This window comes from Festucalex cinctus, chromosome 7, assembly GCF_051991245.1.
Source record: "Festucalex cinctus isolate MCC-2025b chromosome 7, RoL_Fcin_1.0, whole genome shotgun sequence".
Lineage (NCBI taxonomy): Eukaryota > Metazoa > Chordata > Actinopteri > Syngnathiformes > Syngnathidae > Festucalex > Festucalex cinctus.
The window spans coordinates 17,774,722-17,790,276 of NC_135417.1; the positions used below are offsets into that span (position 1 = coordinate 17,774,722).

General features: G+C 39.7%; 1 long non-coding RNA gene across 1 annotated transcript; it reads right to left on the reverse strand.

Moving 5' to 3' along the window:
• Window positions 1-11,682: 11,682 nt before the first annotated feature.
• LOC144022953 (uncharacterized) lies at window positions 11,683-14,734 on the reverse strand. Its single transcript, XR_013284446.1, has 6 exons — window positions 14,589-14,734; window positions 13,092-13,132; window positions 12,954-12,992; window positions 12,823-12,882; window positions 12,308-12,352; window positions 11,683-12,229 (listed from the first exon to the last, which is right to left on the reverse strand). It is a non-coding gene; the product is annotated as an uncharacterized LOC144022953 (long non-coding RNA).
• Between the last annotated feature and the right edge of the window lie 821 nt (window positions 14,735-15,555).

Genomic DNA, 15,555 nt, shown 5'->3' on the forward strand with positions numbered 1-15,555 from the left:
GTAAATGCTAATAAAAAAAAAATATATATTTTACACACCATTTTGTTTATCTTGGGATTTTTTTTTTTTTTTTTTTTTTTTTTTTTGTATGGAATGCAGTGAAGGGGATAAAATGGAGGCTGAAACAGCTCTTTGCCTTTGTCTTTGCCCTGATCAAACAGTCATCCATGCAGGAGGCGCCTAATGATTAGCATAATCACTCAGTCCCCAGAGCACTCAATCACCTTTGGTGGCAGTTTGCAAAACAGAAGAACAGGCATGATGGAGAGGAGCTTTTCTTGCTTATAATTGGCTGTAAATGTTGTGTATTCTCCGTTTTGTTGCTGAGAGGCATGGAATCTGTGAAATGTAAATGCATGTTGCATGAAATAAATCCTCTCCTGTTGCTTTCAAGAAACCTCAGTCTTCTTCCAACACACATGGAAGTAAATAACATTTCCCGGAGGTAACAAAGCTCCGACACAAGACTATAGATGCAATGCTTTTGTTTGTACTGTATGTGTGAGCAATGTGTACATGTTTTGCCTACATGCTGTTGCTGTCAGATTAAACATTTGCTGTACTGAAAATATCTGTTATAAATAACATTTCACCAACAGCCAAATGCAGCATAAAATCAATCATCAGTTTTGATTTGACTATTTGTAGGCATGCATGAGATTCCTAGTTAGTGACTCACTGAAATTAGAGTCAAAGTTACTCATAAAAAACAGATCTATATCAGCATTCTTTTTACGCATATTTTATCATCAGGAATGTTGCTTTTTAAATTAAGTAAAAACTTTTGCTCATCTTTCGTATTTTGCTATTTAGCGTTGTTGTGCTTCCAACTTGTGCTCTTTTGGCTACATAAAGCTTGTATAATTATTCAACGTTCGTTTGTCTGCGCTGTGATCCATCCTTGGGCCCTTTGCCAACCACAACATTTTTGCATTCAATTACATTCATCACTTACACACATAAAATCTTTCAAGTGCTTGATGAAGCAGCAGAAAGTGTTTCCTTATTAGTGTGTGTGTGTCAAAGCTTTTGTCAGAAGGTTACATTTAGTCGAGTGGTTCTTAACCTTGTTGGAGGTTCTGAACTGCACCAATTTCCTATGTGCACTCACTGAACCCTTCTGTATTGAAATAATAAGTATATATATATATATATATATATAATAATTATTATTATTATTATTATTATTATTATTTTTCCCAAGTTCAAAACAAAGGTTACTGGTGGGGAAAAATGTGTCATGACTAGGTCACGCCAGGGTTAAGTTTGGGCCATGACCGTGAGGTCAAGTGTCTGTTTTGTACTGATGTAACAAGCATCCAGTTCAACTGGTTTTAGGCTATGTGAGGCTATGTGATGTCAACAATTCTTAATCTCTTTACTGGGTCAACAGCCAACCAGATGATTCCATGTCAGTACTGTTACCCACATGTCTAGCCACAACCAATGAGATCGATTCACTGTCTATTTAAGCCAACCTGAGATGTGTGTGTTTACCACTGTTCCTCTGTGCAGCTCCACAGCCCAATGGGGCTTGGCGTCTAGTGATTCTCGATGCATTCTCGTTGTTTTTCGTTGAGTCAAGTTGTGTAAATAAAGAGTTAAATCCTTATTTGTATCTGCGCTTTGGGATCAAACCCCAGAACATAACAAAATGAAGCCTTTTCACCGAATCTGTCTCTTTTCACCTTGGATTCTGAAAGATTTGTGTTCTTGTAGTACCCATCTACATGCACCGGAAGTGTTGCTATGTTTTTTTCAAGATACAGCAACTAGTTGTGCTGGACTAAAATTGCTCAACTTGGCATTGCAATATTCTGAGGACTCCGGTTCGAGTCCGGGCTCCGGCCTTCCTGGGTGGAGTTTGCATGTTCTCCCTGTGCCCGCGTGGGTCTTTTCCGGGTACTCCGGTCTCCTCCCACATTCCAAAGACATGCATGGCAGGTTAACTGGGCACTCCGAATTGTCCCTAGGTGTGCTTGTGAGTGTGGATGGTTGTTCGTCTCTGTGTGCCCTGCGATTGGCTGGCAACCAGTCCAGGGTGTCCCCCGCCTACTCCCCAGAGCCAGCTGAGATAAGCGCCAGCACCCCCCGCGACCCTTGTGAGGAATAAGCGGTCAAGAAAATGGATGGATGGATGGCATTGCAATATCTAGCAGTTAGGAAGCTAACGTCCTTCACTCAACTTAACTTTATATTTATAGAGCACTTTAAAAACAATCAACACTGTTTTCTGAACCCAGGGGCAGCAGATAAAATTAAAACAGCAGAGGCCCGAGAATTGAACCCTGTGGAACACCCGACATTCCATTATACATGTCAATTTATATTCCATATATTTGTGAGGCCACTTTTTTTTCTCAATACAGTTAATGTGAAGGAATAACAATAATAAGGAATTTGCACGACATACCATCACAACAGTCACAAGTCGACTACTGAGTGCACCAAATTTCCTGCAGCCAATGATGGCCAATTGAGTTGGGTGTGTGTCTTGACCTCCGCCGAACCCCTAATCCTGACTCACCTAACCGCCTAGGGCTTGATTGCACTCAGATTAAGCAGCACTGCATTAGCCAGATGTAACACTATATAAATATTGAAAACCAAAGTACTTATCTTTCTTTTGCTCTTGTCCTTTATTTGATAGGCTACACTCTATCATTCAGATTAAAATCTCTTTAGCCCCAAATAGTTGGAGGCGTTTAGTTCAGGGGTTGCCTCTATTTAACTTGACTTTGACTAGTATGGTGCAACAGATGTGAAGAAAAGGTAAAGCAGGTGAGAGTGAGATGCCCCCCGGGATTACACTGCATGCGTGTGCGTTGCTTCTCCGCTCCCTCTTGACTGCGTGCTCCGGAGACGTCAATTTTATGGACAACACTCACCGGCTGCGCACAGCTGCGGTCCGGCAGCTCCGTCGCTGACATCTTCCCGCCGAGTCTCGCGTTATCGAGCGCGATCATGTGGCGTTAAAAACGACAAACACACAGAAAGTCTGTGTTCAACACAGAAGTAGAAAGAGAGGTGGAGCTTCCTTTGATTGAACTCCACTCTCGTAACTTCTGCTATGACGTTACATACAGCATCCTTTTTTAAAACTCTTTGACTGCCACACGTTATAAAAACACAAACAAAAACATCCACAGTGCCAGCCGCTTTCGAGCATTTTAACTCATCTTTTAAGGCAAAAAGAATATTGTTTGCCTTTACTACATATACAATGTGGCTACTAGATGAAAGATCGTATTCCATTCATCGGAATTTTACTAATCATTATTAATCGTCGTTGGCAGTCAAAGAGTTAAGGTTGTTCTAAAAAGGATGTGTCATGTCATATATAATTTTGTGGTTTAAACAGTGCAAAATAGGATCTGGCGAGTATTTTATTCTGAAAAGTAACCGGAGTTTTTTTTAGTTTGAAACTGCTTCGGTCTTCCTTCCCCGCTCGATGTGTTCTGTGCTACTTTGCAAGTTGACGGATGCGTTGTCCGGCAAAAATAGAAAATAGGTCTATCCGTGCAGCGGGCTTTGGCACGATGCAGCTGGTCCGCAGTCAATTCGCAGCGCATACGCAGCCGGTGTAATTTGAACAAGCTGATAGAATGGAAACGAATCGGCTACGCCACCGGAGCCGTGACGCAACGCACAGTCTACATTGTTGACCTGCAGCCTTAACCACCATCTTTCCTCCTAAACATGACTGCATGGATGTACGCTAAAAACTATCTATTTTAAGATACTGCTCCCTTGTCATTGTTTTCTCTGGTGGGACCCCATGGAGTAAGCATTGATTAATGGGACTGCGTACGGAAATTGTAATCTGCAGTTATGAAATTCATGACCTACTTTAAAGACTAATTAGAAAAAGTCAACACTATTTTTTGTATACCGTACCTATGGTAAAATACACTGAGTACAAGGCACATCATATTTCCCGAGGGTAATATTTTTTTTGTAATGAATTGCCACTGCCAAATCTTGGATGGTGGACTGGACCTAGAAACTAGCTAGATTTAGTGTGACGCTTTCATCTTACATGAGGGAATATTTCTTCCCATTCACCCGAAACAAATTAATATTCCATTGCACTAATTAACAGTACCATGAACCTTTCTACTTGGACAGGAACCTACTTAAAAAGTAATTTTGTTGCACAGACTGATTTTCAATGAAAACCTAGCAGTCCTGTTGTGTTTTTCAAAATCCTTAATTTTGTGTCCACCCACTTCTGAATCCTCCTGGATGCGCAGTTTTGGCGCACTATTCAGCCAAGACCACTGATCTGTCTATATTAATGGAGGGGCCAAGACTTTTGAAGCCGCAAGGCCACAATATTACTCCTCCCAAGAAATGTACAGTAATGTAGTCACTCACTTTAGTCTGCTCGCGAGATGGGAGGAGTAAGATGGCCGCCCTGCGACTTCAACGGCTTGCACAGACATGTATGGGCTATCAGCTATCCAGTAATATATACAGATCAGTGGCCATGACCCACCCTCCGTTAGATTAATGTGAGTGCGGGCCGGAGGGGGACAGGGGGGCAATCAGGCTTCAGTACGGTACGGAAGAAATGGCCCAAGTGTGAGTGCGCCCCTTAAAGTTGTTTTCAAATAAATCATTGTTTTAAACTACTGACAATGTGACTGTACAGCCAGGCACCCGATACTAATAACAGCTAGCTGTTCGTCATGAATGTTGGAGATTTCTGCCATACCATACAATGACGGCGTAATTAACTAGTGGGGTTTTTTTAGCGTCCTAAATTGGCGATCGAATCTGAGTTTGTGATAGCGTTGTTTTGATGTTTATTGCAACTATATAATGTCAATAAAAAGCATGATAAAGAAATCATAAACGTTGAAAAGGGAAGTCAAACTAGCCATCATGCCACGATGCGGCCCAACTTCAAAGTAAAGGACTATTTGCATTGCCTTATTATGGGTAAACCTTATTTTGAAGTTAGCCACACCAACAACCCCCTAACTTGTTAGCTCTGAGAAAGCCTGCCGCAGACCTACAGCAACTAGCAAGATATAAAACATTAAAAATAAATAAATAAATAAGTGTGGTGATATACGATTGTATTTAGCAAACACTGTTTGCCATTTCCAGAAAACATACAATTTACTAGATTTACTGTCATTGACTAGGCTACAATGCACATTTACTGTAAATGTTATTTTGTTTTTTTTTGCACAGAGAATACAACCAGGTTATCAAACAGATCAATTCCCTTTCGTTACTATGTCAATTAAATCTGAATCTAAAGCTGAGATGGTGCAGGCTTTAAAGAGACTGTTTGCCGCAGTCAATGAATATTCTCAAAGCCTGATCAGCCGCAACAAGAAGGTGAAAACAAAAATAGACTCAGAGTTGAAAGCTGACATTGACTTGGGATAGCACAGTTGGAGTGGCCAATCAGTGTGTGTCGAGGCAGTGTTGTTTACCACAGGTAGATAAGACAAAACATATCCACTTTGAATGGAAGAATTTGACAGCTCAAGAGGTGCAGGCTGGGGATACACAAAATGTTATTATTAGAGTTGAAACGTACTACAAATAATTGTTTTAATTATTTCGAAACATATGTAATTGTATTGATTTAAACAATATTTTTCCCATTATGCCAAATAATAATAATAATAATAATAATAATAATAATTTGTCAGTGTTTAGCCATACCTGAAAACACACTGATGACTGCCAAAGTTCCTCAAACCTTAAAAAAGCAAGCATCATATCAAACAGCAGACAAAAAATAGAAGAAATTGAACACAAACAAATCCAGCAGTCATCACACCGCTTAAAGGCATCAGAAGAACATTTTGGATTATTATTATATACGCCTGGGAGAACATTGTTGCATTTAAAAAATGATCCTCCTTAATCTGTAAACAAGCCACAATCCTTGTTTTCAAATGAGAAATCCTCAAATCAGCTTAGTGCATAACCGTCCTTTTTTTAGAATAACTGGGTCACTTTAGTTAATTTACCTACCGGTATTGTGCAAGCCTTTTCATTTCATTCCATATGAAGATGCTTCAACTGCATTTCTAAAATAGAAAATGAAATATGGACTTGCAGTCTACCACATGCAGAGAGGGAAAACATTTTTCTGATACTTCAAGTTGGTCAAAGAAACCATCCAAGAATTGTAACAGAGAAATATGTAGACGTTAATAAAATCTGAAAAAAAAAAGGGATTATTCCTGTAATCTGGACAAATGCACATTAACTACTGTAATTATGTTAATTAAGCATAGAAGAGACGGTAGACTTCTAGAATACTAGTCCCCAGACAGCATAATGTCTATATGTGTTTATTGGATTTATAGGCACAGAAAAAAAAAAAAAGTTAAATGTTTATTTATTTATTTTAATAATGCAAGGCTAAAGCTCTGAAATATTGCAGAACACCTTAGTGAGAAGCAAAATCATGACCGCTCTTCATTTTGCTGACTAACTCCCTTGTAAATTTGCTTTAAATATTAATTATTGTGTGGTAAATTATTGAGGATCTTAAAGCGTGGTTAAAACTCCTGAGGCTGCATACAAGTCATGCAGCAAACAAGAATCGGTTGAAATGCACAGGACTTGTTCCTGCCTCCACTTCTGCCGCTTCAAACCAATAAACAAAACATGATTAAATAATCTTAATATCATCCAGAGGCCCTGATGGGGTGGCTAAAGTCCAGAATTTATGGAAGCATTTGCTTTCTCAAACTGCACAGTTTTCTACTTTTGAAATTGCTTATGTTTTTAAGACACACACGTAGCTATTTGGTTCAAATACAGCAAGGTTGCATGATTTTAAAAATGTGCATGTTAGGTGTACAGTCAATCGCCCGAGATCGCCCGTCAATCACAGTGCGTGAATGAGCGTGTTTGTTTGTCTCTGTTCAACAGGGGTGACAAGTTGCCACCAAAGTGTTAGGCAAAAAACAAGGGAGATGATATTCCAGTCAGTCATTAATTACCCACAGATGCAAAAAAACGGAACTGTGGACGCTCCCATTCATCATTGAAAAGAAATCGAAAGAATGTAAAAGCTTCTTTTGTTCCAAGCTTCAGTATGGTGTCACATTGTTTATCCAAGAGCTTAATTGGACGAGCACCACTAGCCAGGTTGGTATGTCGCTCTTGACGGCCAAACCCATTAGGGAGTAAAATGTTATTTATATGGACTGTGGTGCATTTTATTTTTATGTATCCAAATGTTCTTTATTCTACAGTATGCCCTCTTTATTTCATGTGTCTGCCGAGGGCGATGGATGGCACAGACTACTTAAGTCGTTCATTATTGGGAAACAAAGTTATCTTACAGCAGCATTGTGTCCTGCTTATGTGGCTCATTTTACTGTACATACATCCACATTGTTCTTCTTATGTCTTTCTACAGTCCAAGTGTTTGCTTCAGTCTTTAGAAATCATTCATAACAGGGTTCAAAACACAAGACACAACAGTCAATCCAAAAATAAATACCTAATTTTTTAACTATATGATCCCTGATTTCTAGGGATTTCCAAATCTTGATAATGTGATCAGTAATTGGGCCATATCACATCATTTTCAGCTGATTGGAATCATGGGATAAAAAGTGTTTAACAATTTTTTTTAAATATTTTATTATTCATTTTTAAAGGGCTCCAAAACAACAAAATAATCCAGAGGTACACAGATATTGCAAGAAAAATACATATAATATATAGCCTATGCGTTTTATGCTACACGACATCACATCACAACCATTACCAGCAGACGTAAACACAGCCAGTGGGGGAACATTCTGGTAGTCGTCGTGGGAAGCTGACACAGAGCTAGCATTTTATATCTTTGATAATGTCTGCAGTATGGAAATATGTCTGTCATGATTCGGTTCAGTGGGGTTGGTTGTTTTTTTTGTTACATTTTGGCTGTTTATGTCGTCTTACGTCCGGTTTTGTCTCCCCTAGTCTCGTTATCGTTAACCTTGTCCACCTGCGTGTCTTCCCTTCCCAGTACGTGTTACCAATCAGTGCCCTCTGCCTATTGTGTCCCCAGGTGTGTCTTGTTAGTGTGGTGTATTTAGTTTGTGTTGTGTGTTCCCTCGGTGTGGGAGCATTGTTCCGTTAGGTCCTGTCCTTTCCTGATCGCTGTTCCCTTCGCCAAGCCTTCCCACGTCCTCCAAGCCAAGTCGCCTCTTGTCAAGCCAAGTCTCCCCATGTCAAGCCAAGTCTCTTCACATCAAGCCAAGTCTCCCCACATCATTCCAAGTCTCCCCACGTCATTCCAAGTCTCCCCACGTCATTCCAAGTCTCCCCACGTCAAGCCAAGTCTCCCCACGTCAAGCCAAGTCTCCCCACGTCAAGCCAAGTCTTCCCACCACGTCCAAGCCAAGTGGCCCCACGTAACCCTATGGAAGAGCTACAAGCTATGAAAACTAAAATTCCTAGTAGCGGTCTCCGATATTGATAGTACTGACCTATTGGGAGCTGTAACTCTCGCCACACTGTCTCAATTATAACTGTGCAAATGAGTTGCCACATAGCTGTAAATTACCTCCAATCATAATCATCTCTTCTTACTACAGTTCTAATCTGTGAAATTTTGCTTATTCGAGGGGAAGCTGTGGAGAAAAAACTTGCCATGTCAGAAAAAAAGCTGATTAATTCTGGAATCAGCTTGACAATTTAAGCTCTAATCAGCATAAAACTTTTACTTGACAATGTTTTGAGGTTTTTGTCTGTTGAAGGAATCATCGTATTGTATGTATGGCTGATACATACCCAGCCATCAATGTGTCTCAAGACATCTTAAGTTGTGTCTTAAGACACATTTTTTAGATGTCTTGAGACATCTTCTTAAATCAAGACGTGTCTATAATACGTGTCTATAGACATGCCTTAAGACGCCTTGAAGAGTCAAGACATCTTAAGACGCCTTGATGAGTCAAGACATCTTAAGACGCCTTGATGAGTCAAGACATCTTAAGACGTCTTGATGAGTCAAGACATCTTAACCCCGGGTTTTCACTGGATGCGGTTGCGGTGCGGTTGCGGTGCGGTCCGGCGACGCAAGCAATTAGATTCCATTCATTCGAATGGTGCAGTTTACACCGCTTGCGGGTGCGTTGCGTGTCGACTGCGGAAGGCCTGCGGCGTGCCGCAAGCCTTCCGCAAGGATAGCCTATTTTCTATTTTTGCCGGACGCCGCAGCGGTAGGCCTCCGGCAAATGGCAAGCTAGCACAAAACACATCGAGCGGGACAGGAAGACCGAGGCAGTTTCAAAATAAATTTCCGGTTACCTTTCAGAATAAAATACTCGCCAGCTCCTATTTCGCAAGTTTTTCAGCAAAACGTGACGTGGGCGTCGCCGGGCCATGTGCTCATTCACGGTTTAGACACCAGCGAACATGGACGAGGAGAGGTTTATATTGGAGGTGGAAAACCACAAAATAATAAATGACACGGCACATCCTTTTTATAAGGACTGTAATGTATTGTGAGTTTGATGTTCGCGATTGCTTGTTGTGCCCGTCTCGCTTGCCGTACTGAGCGGCAGCCGGACGGGGAAGACAGAAATAAAGAGTGGACCCGCACTGACCCGACTCTCGTTATTAATATACTTTACAAGGACAACCAAAAAAAGGATGCTGCATGGAATCTCATATCTTTCTGCTTCTCTGTTGAGCAGACTTTCTGTATGTTTGTCGTTGTGAAATGCCAAATGATCGCGCGCGCGCGGTCCCGCGAGACACGTTGGGAAGTGGGCGGCGACGGAGCTGCCGGACCGCAGCTGTGCGGAGCCGGTGTGGATTGACAAAAAAATTGACCCGTCCGGAGCACGCAGTCAAGACGCACCGCACCGCAACCGCACCGCAACCGCATCCAGTGAAAACCCGGGGTAAGACGCCTTGATGAGTCAAGACATCTTAAGACGCCTTGATGAGTCAAGACATCTTAAGACGCCTTGATGAGTCAAGACATCTTAAGACGCCTTGATGAGTCAAGACATCTTAAGACGCCTTGAAGAGTCAAGACATCTTAAGACGCCTTGAAGAGTCAAGACATCTTAAGACGCCTTGAAGAGTCAAGACATCTTAAGACGCCTTGAAGAGTCAAGACATCTTAAGACGCCTTGAAGAGTCAAGACATCTTAAGACGCCTTGAAGAGTCAAGACATCTTAAGACGCCTTGAAGAGTCAAGACATCTTAAGACGCCTTGAAGAGTCAAGACATCTTAAGACGCCTTGATGAGTCAAGACATCTTAAGACGCCTTGATGAGTCAAGACATCTTAAGACGCCTTGATGAGTCAAGACATCTTAAGACGCCTTGATGAGTCAAGACATCTTAAGACGCCTTGATGAGTCAAGACATCTTAAGACGCCTTGATGAGTCAAGACATCTTAAGACGCCTTGATGAGTCAAGACATCTTAAGACGCCTTGATGAGTCAAGACATCTTAAGACGCCTTGATGAGTCAAGACATCTTAAGACGCCTTGATGAGTCAAGACATCTTAAGACGCCTTGATGAGTCAAGACATCTTAAGACGCCTTGATGAGTCAAGACATCTTAAGACGTCTTGATGAGTCAAGACATCTTAAGACGCCTTGAAGAGTCAAGACATCTTAAGACGTCTTGATGAGTCAAGACATCTTAAGACGTCTTGATGAGTCAAGACATCTTAAGACGTCTTGATGAGTCAAGACATCTTAAGACGTCTTGATGAGTCAAGACATCTTAAGACGTCTTGATGAGTCAAGACATCTTAAGACGTCTTGATGAGTCAAGACATCTTAAGACGTCTTGATGAGTCAAGACATCTTAAGACGTCTTGATGAGTCAAGACATCTTAAGACGTCTTGATGAGTCAAGACATCTTAAGACGTCTTGATGAGTCAAGACATCTTAAGACGTGTCTATAGACTTGAGTCTTAAGATGCCTTAAGATGTCTTTAGACGTCTTGGAAATATGAATGTTTTGAGATGTCTTAAGTTGTCTCAAGACGTCTTCATGCGCCTGAAGACGTCTTCACACGTCTTATGGTATCACTATTTTACTGTTCCTTTTTATATATTTAGCATTTTATTAAGCCCGTGTTTCACTGACCAGCGCAGGCTTGCAATGGTGCGCGCTTTGCGAGTGATGGGATTTCGTCGGGTCTTGTTAAAGACTGCAAAACTTTACCAAAAGTGTTCACCAGAACCTCGTCACCGATTTCATGCTTGCAAACCATTTTTATAGTCGCAAACAATTTTTTAACATGTTCAAAATTTGATGGCGACAAGAAAAACTGTTTGTGAGCATGAAAATGGTTTCGGAAGGTCTGCCAAATGTCTTTGCAAAGTTTTGCAGTCCTGAACAAAACCTGCCGAAAACTAACTCTCGATACGTGCACACACCCTCGCAAGTGAGTGAGACATGGGCTTAACTGACCAAAGGAATAAAATTGAAAACTAATTAAAAAGGAACAGTGAATAGTGATGCCATAAGACATTTAACCCTCACACTGCCTGTCATAAAAGAATGGAAAGCCATATGACATATGCAGCATTTAATAATAAAACACAGTTTGTACAGAATGTTTGTTACAGATGAACATGTTTAGTTTACATACATTAATTCGCACCCTGTTAATTTACTTACTTTCTTGTTATTACAGTATTTTGATTGAGGCTGACCCTACAAAGAAATTTAACTATCAACACATTTAAATTGAATATTTATTTAACTGCAACATTTCCAACCGTTTGACAGGGTATGAACACAGAGAATCCAACAATGTTTTTTTTTGTCCTACCTTGTCACTGGACACATTGAAAGCAAGGTGAAACGGGATCTAACCCTAAAAACAAAATGCTTTGTGTGTTTTTGGTCAAAAATACTAGGCTAGCTATGACGCAAAAAATGTTTGATCAAAAGAAAGTGAGAAAAATACAAATATTAGACATTTGTAAATATAAAAATCCACATTCAGAAATACATGAAAATGTGCAAAAAATACAAATTAGTAAAGAATAAATAAATAAATAAATAAATACAAATAAATAAAATAAAAAAGTATATTTTGACCAAAATTACAGAGAACACATGAGAAATTAATATACAATATTAGCAACTGCAAAAATTTAAAATATTACACAAACTAGCTTAAAATACACAATCCAAAATAATACATGTATTGCATATGAGAAACAATCATAGCTTTTCTCTGAATATTGCTCACACTCTCCACACTACACTGTAACAAAAGAAACAATCACTCAGCAACAGTTATGTTTTTTGGCGTTTTATCAAAAATATATGAACAAATACTTACACTTATACTGATTCCTCAAACTTCACTAGAAAATCTGTTAAATATCTGTATGTGAGCAGCAGAACACAAGAAAGAAGAATGATCACTTTTTCAACAACAGTTCAGAATACTGGCTTTTGTTTTGAGAAACACGAGTAACGCGTCTTCATAATTCACCGTAGCGTTAAAATAACCTGTATAAATAGAACACGCAGACACACATAAAAAAAAAAAAAAAGGATTAACTAAATCAGTTCAGACTACTGGCATGTCATCCAAGCTGATCAGATTTATGCAATGTAAGCAGCACTGCTATTTTGTGAACACCAAAAAGTTGGAGAATAGTCCCGAGTACTCAACACTAATACACAACACGCTACTGACTGCTTCCCCACAGACGTGCACAAGCACAACTGGGATAAAACAACACCTGAAACATTTTTTGTTGTGTAACTCAAATTAACACAACAGAAATGCTCAACTTTATATTTGAATAATACACATACATTAAATATAATTAAACAACAATCACTTACTGTCAACATCAGTTCAGACAACTGGCTGCTCTCAGATATATTCACGCTCTCCACACTTCACTGTAACATAAGAAACAATTACGTGTATGTATTGGCTTTTATCAAAAAAAAATATATGAACAAATACTTACTTATACTGCTTCTTCAAACTTCAACTCCAACTTAATCCTCTAAAATTGTGAGCAGCAGAACACAAGAAAAAAGAATGAATAACTTTGTCAACTGTTCAGAACACTGGCTTTGTCATAACTATATTGAGAAATACTTACTAGTACTGCATCTTCATACTTCACTGTAACTTTAAAATAACCTATATAACAGAACACAAAAAATAATCACATCAGTTCAGCCAACTGGCACAACTTCATCCAAGTTGCATCATATGCAATGTAAGCAAGCAGCACTGCTATTTTGCGAGCACCAAAAAGTTGAAAAATTGCTGAGTACGCAACACAACGTTACTGAACCTGCACAAGCAGTGATAAAACAACACCCTAAACATACATAGCCGACACTGTATTTTAATTTATTTAGGCCTATATGCGCCGGGGTAATTATAGCTGATTTTGTTAATTAATTTGCGGGATGACATCTTGTTTTATTATTTTATCAAACACTGAAATATTATATTGAGTATTTTTTACTGCTTCATTTATTCATATTTGACTTGTTTTAGTACGGTGCATTGGATAGTACGCCACTCACTCGAGGGGGAAAAAAAAAAAAAACTTTCAAGTGAGAGCGGGTGACAGTTAAGGCGACGAGGCCTGGCCCGACTATATGAAAATGTGATCGATCCTCACTAAATATGTGCCCATCTCAAATTTCTGAAATTATTATAACAACAGTCACAATATATTTTGGTCCTCTATTCATGTCGCTGTTGCCTGACGGGTTGCACGGATGCGTGCGCGCTCCATGCAGCCGCAGCGCTGCAGCGGGGCGCTTTTTTTTTTTTTCCCCCTCCAGATGCACCTGCCTGGCCCCATCCCATGAAATATCCATGGATAAATAAATAAATACATAAACGAATAAATAAACAAATGCTAATAAAATAAAATAAAAATGCTAATAAAAAGAGCTATAAAGTGCTGTTCAGTGTGTGATTGACGTTTCGCTCCCTCTCGCTATTGGTCAATGCTGTGGAACCAAATGGACGACGACATATGTCACATTATGCGACAAGACGAGCAACAATTCTAACATGCTAGACTTTCGTCATGATGCATGGTCTTGAACCGTCCCGGACAACAGGCTACCAGTCGTTGAACGTGTCACACTAGTGACGCTACGTCAAAGCAATCCAAAATCGTTTACGACATGCCCCGTTTGTCCACGACACGTCGGTCGGGCTGAAATCGGGCTGTTTTCGTGTAGTCTGACATCGGCATTACTCAAAGCAACACGACAGATTTGCTCAAATTCATATTGCAATATAGCTAGCGTTAGTCGCTATTAGCCACAGGCTAATAAAAGACAGCACTTTGGGGAGACAAACCTCGCTGTTACCTCGGCTCGACCCGACGGCCACGTACTTCACCACAAGAATTGACATTTTTCGTTTGTGGCCCACGGAAAAGCGATAGAAATACTCACTTTACACTGAACTACTGGACCTAGTTAGCAAACAGCCACGATGGTGCTTCGTTTGACAAACTATTTTCAACACACGACTGCCGCAAAAGTGATGGCAGGTGTTGCCTTGCACTTCATTATACAGTGCTGCCACGTTTGAAACCGTTCGAATAAATAATTATTTTACTCACCCTTCCATTCGCCGTGCAGTTGCCGTCTGGACTGCCGAACAGCAATTACAGCATGGAAAAAAAAAACTAAACAAAAGAAAAAAACCGCTGCTTCCATAACTCATCAGATGTCGTCCTACGTCCACCTGTGAAAGCACAGTCACGCACATGGCCCCTCCTCCTCGCGAGCATGCGTGTGTTGAAATTTAATTTAAAATGTCATTTAATTTAATAGTTTTACGTTTTGAATGTGTTCGTTTTATTCTAAAATCACTATGGTATTACATAGATTAATTTATTCAAAACAATAGTTTTTAATTAAATGACATATTTAATATGACATTGTTGAAATGGATTATTCTTTGTGTGATATTTAGTTCAATTATTTATTCAAGTAAGCACTTTAAAAAATAACAATTTTTATTTGACACTCCAATAACATTATATAAGATTTTACAGCATTATCATCATAATACTGTACTGCCGTTGAAAGGATAGCTTGAACGTTTCTTTGAGACATCTGTATCATGTCTCAAGACATCTGAAGATGTGCATGTAGTCAAAGGAAATAGCCTATGTCTTAAGCTGTCTTAAGACATTCAATGTCTTCAAAACACAAAAATGTCTTTGGGGGCATCCCATGTGCTGCTCTCTCATGATAGCATGTCTCAAGTCATCTTAAGATCTGCATGTCTTAAGACAAAGGAAATATGTCTGAAGATGTCTTGAAGACATCTTCAAGACACAAAAATCTGTTTGGGTGTTTTCCCATGTGCTGCTTCTGTCAAGATACCATGTCTCAAGCCATCTTAAGATGTGCATGGAAATATGTCTTAAGATGTCTTTAGATATTCAGTGTCTTCAAGACACAAAATTTCTTTGGGGGACATCCCATATGATGATGCTATTTCATGATACCATGTCTCAAGCCATCTTAAGATGTGCATGTCTTAAGACAAAAGAAATGTGTCTTAAGATGTCTTGAAGA